Source organism: Pipistrellus hanaki (genome assembly GCF_964339955.1).
Source record: "Pipistrellus hanaki genome assembly, chromosome: 2".
Classification (NCBI taxonomy): Eukaryota; Metazoa; Chordata; class Mammalia; order Chiroptera; family Vespertilionidae; genus Pipistrellus; species Pipistrellus hanaki.
Genome location: NC_140504.1, coordinates 132,923,417 through 132,927,438, shown reverse-complemented (window position 1 = coordinate 132,927,438; position 4,022 = coordinate 132,923,417). Strand labels below are relative to the sequence as shown.

At 44.7% G+C, this 4,022-nt stretch overlaps 1 long non-coding RNA gene across 1 annotated transcript in view; it reads right to left on the bottom strand.

Moving 5' to 3' along the window:
* Window positions 1–522: 522 nt before the first annotated feature.
* LOC311617174 overlaps window positions 523–4,022 on the bottom strand; it is a 12,563-nt gene continuing 9,063 nt past the window's right edge. Inside the window, exon 2 of the long non-coding RNA XR_014794078.1 lies at window positions 523–921. This is a non-coding gene — a long non-coding RNA (uncharacterized lncRNA). The remainder of the gene's footprint in view (window positions 922–4,022) is intronic.

The window sequence follows — 4,022 nt, the reverse complement described above, 5'->3', positions numbered from 1 at the left end:
AGGAGTTTTATGTAGCTTATATGTGAGGGTGCACGTGCATATATGAGAAGAGGGCATCCACGCAGGGGCTGAAAAAGGTCACCCCCAGGGCAGGCCAGCACGGTCTGGACTTGCTTCTGGTTTTGCGGGCCAAGAGCCAAGCATTCCTAGAGTGTCTATTCCATGCTTGTTTGTTTGTTTCCATTACTGTCAACATACAATATTATATTAGTTACTGGTGTACAACATAGTGATTAGACATTTGTAGAACTTAGGAAGTGATCGCTCCAGTAAGGGGTTAATATCCAAAATATATAATGAACTCATGCAACTTAACACCAAAGCAAACAAACAATCCGGTTAAAAATGGGCAAACAACCTGCCTAGACATTTATCTGAAGAGGACATAAGGATGGCCAATAGACATATGAAAAGATATTCAGTATCACTAATCATCAGGGAAGAGCAAATTAAAACTGGAACTGGACAACCAAGGGGTCTGGGCTGCCTGTCACTACTTGAGCCAGTGAAGCGGAGACAGGGTTGAATCATATATGAGGGTTTATTCCAGTACTGCCGGCAGTGTGGGAGAGCAGCAGGTCAACAGAAATCTGCTTTACCCCTCCCCATAAGCCAGATGCTTGCATCGGGTAGAAGGGCAAATATGACGTGGAAAAGGAAGAATTACAGGCATGCAAAGTAGGCATGGTGTAACCGTGACAGGTTATAGGCAATGCGGGCTGGGTGTTGCAAAGGGTAGGTGCCTCCGGGCGCCCTCAGGACCAGATCACAGGCAATAGGGGTTGCAAAGGGCAAGCATCTCCAGGACTTTGTAAATCTTTCCATCATGGTAGGCAGCTCCTGGGAAAGGAGGATGGACTGCATTCCGAGGATAGCTCCCATGTCCCAAGGCATACAGCTCTCAGCCAGGTTAGAATGGTTCTAATCAGAACAATCATAGTTAACAGAGCATGATTAATATTTCATACAATTATAACTAGTCCTCAATATTCTATTTCTGCCCTTAACAAAACCACAATGAGGTGCCACCTCAGAATGGCTGTCATTAGTAAATAAGCAAACAACAAGTGTTGGCAAAGATTCAGAGAAAAGGAATCCTGTTGGTAGAAATGTAAATTGGGGCAGTCACTGTGGAAAACAGTATGAAGGTTCCTCAAAAAAAATTAAAAAATAGAACTACTAGCAATTACATTTCTGGGTGTGTAGCTGAAGAAAACAGAAACACTATTTTGAAAAGATATATGTACCCTTCTGTTCATTGCAGCATTATTTACAATAGCCAGCATATAGAAACATCCTAAGTGTCTGTCAATAGACAAATGGATAAAGAAGAGGTGGTACTTATATATATAATGGAATATTACTCAGCCATAAAAAAGAATAAACTCCCGCCATTTGTGACAACGTGGATGGACCTAGAGGGTATTATGCAAAGTAAAATAAGTCAGACAGAGAAAGACAAATACCATAGGATTTCACTTACCTGTAGAGTCTAAAAAACAAAGTAAATAACAAATGAAACAGAAAAAACAAACTAATAGACACAAAGAACAAATTGATGGTTGCCAGATGTGAGGGGGTTGGGAGGATGGGTTAAAAAAAGTAAAGGAATTAAGAAAAAATATTGACATGCTCTCTCTTATGTGTGGAATCTATTGAATAAAATAAACTGATCAACAAAATAGGGTCAGAGACATGGAGGCATGAAGCAGACTGAAAAAAATCTCAGGCAGGATATGGGAAGAGATTAACCAGAGAACATATATGTAATATATGTATAGTCCCCCATGGACACAGACAATAGTGTGGTAAAGGCCTAGGGTAGGGGAGGGGCTGGGGGGAGGGGGGAAGGGGGGACGTCTGTAATACTGTCAACTATAAAAAATATATATTAAAACAAAGAAAAACAAATTACCTGTTATAAAAAGTCATATATATATAAAGTACAGCATAGGGAATATAATCAATAATATTCCATGGATTTTTAAAATTTTATCTTTATTGTTGAAAGTATTACAGGTGTCCCCTTTTTCCTCTCATTGAGCCCCTCCACCCCACTCTCACCCCCTCCCCACTATTGTCTGTGTTGATGGGTTATGCAAATATGCATATATGCTCTTTAGCTAATATTCCATGGATTTTTTTTTAAACTACCAATTATTGAGCACTGTGCTAAGTGCCTTATATCTATAATAAGAAAAGTGTAATAAGCTAATTAGACAGGACAGCCAAACACCTTCCGGATGTCCTTCCAGATGACCTTCTGGACCAAGCCGGGGCTGCGAAGGCCAAGCCTCTAGCATGTTATCTAATTACCTCATTAGATTGACCTCACAGCTACATAGTGAGAAGGGCGTGTTTTTGTTTGTTTATTTGTGTTTTTTTTAACATTTTACAAATGAGGAAATGCGTCTGAAAGAAAAGTTGAGTGGCTTGACCTTTCATGTGACTCAGACGTGCCAGAGGTGCAGTTTGAACTCAGGATGACACTAAAAACTGTACACCTGTAATACTTTCAACAATAAAGATAAAATTTTAAAAATCCATGGAATATTATTGATTATATTCCCTATGCTGTACTTTATATATATGGACCTTTTATAACTGGTAATTTGGGTTTTTTTTGTTTTAATATATATTCTTTATAGTTATATAAAGTTGACAGTATTACAGACGTTCCCCCTTCCCCCCTCCACCCAGCCCCTCTCCTACCCTAGGCCTTTACCACACTATTGTCTGTGTCCATGGGCTATACATTATACAAATGAGGAAATGCATCTGAAAGAAAAGTTGAGTGGCTTGACCTTTCACGTGACTCAGACGTGCCAGAGGTGCAGTTTGAACTCAGGCTGACGCTAAAAACTGTGCTCCCAGCCACTAGGTTCTCGGGCTCCCCTGGTCCTACATCCTCGCTGGCAGCATTCTACTCCTTGAGAGTCAAAAGCATCCCAGCCAATTACCAACTTTAAAGCCAGAATCACACGATGAGATCAGCATGTTATAAAGGCTCCTCCAGGGCTCAGGAGGGTGGATTAGGGAAGATGTTGAGGGAAGAAGCACCCGGAGGCGGCCGAGGTGTCTCCATCCAGAGGAGGCCTCCCACAGGGGCCTTCCCTTCCCTCCTACCCTGAAAGGATTAGTGACTTTTTGGAAATGCGAGGAGGAAAATAAAATGAATAAAACGTTGGTGCAAAATCAAGTTAGTATTGATGCCCCAAAGTCTGCACTGTGCTTCTGCTCTGTATTGCTGTGTCAGAGTTGAGAGGACCTGGTCCCAAGCCCCTCAATGTGGCTGAGCAGTGAGGACCACCCAGACCAGGCAAGCCAAACCACACCACGGCGCCTGCGGAACAAGTACTTGCCGTTCGCTTGTCCATCACCCCAGACAGAATGTAAACTGGAATCCAAGAGACAGAGACTTTGTCTTATTTGCTCTATTCTAGCAGACATTCATTCGACAAACGCTTGTAGAATGAACAAATGAGCTCTGGGCCGCCAGCCCAGGCCTGGCCAGGTGGCCTGGCCGCTCCGCCCCATTCCTTCCTACAGGGCCGTTGCTTCGTCCTGCGAGCTGCCCTGCCAGTACATACCCTGCTCCCAAAGGATCAAACGGTGTGGACAGAACAGCTTCTCTCCACGTCCTTCTTCCCACGCCCAGTGCGGCTGCCCCTCAGTCAAGTGATGCTTGACAGTTGTGTGCGCAGGTGCGGGGCAGGAGGGGGGGTCATCCCCGGCCAGTGGCAGGTGGAGGCCGGCTCCAGCTAAGGAAACCCGAAGGGGCAGGACAGTGCGTCTGACAGGGCTGGCCGGGCCCTCCAACTAGAGCCCCCGTGACACTCAGCATTGGGAGAAACACGGAGCAGGCTCCGACCTGACAGCTCCACCTTCCATCCTGGCCACCTTCACTCTGAGATGCACCATCCCTGCCCCCTTTGTTCCTCCACCTCCTCCTGGCAGAGGTCCTCCTCCGCTCTCTGTGGCCCTCTTCCCGGCCCACTCTGTTTCCTGGCTTTATTCCTCCC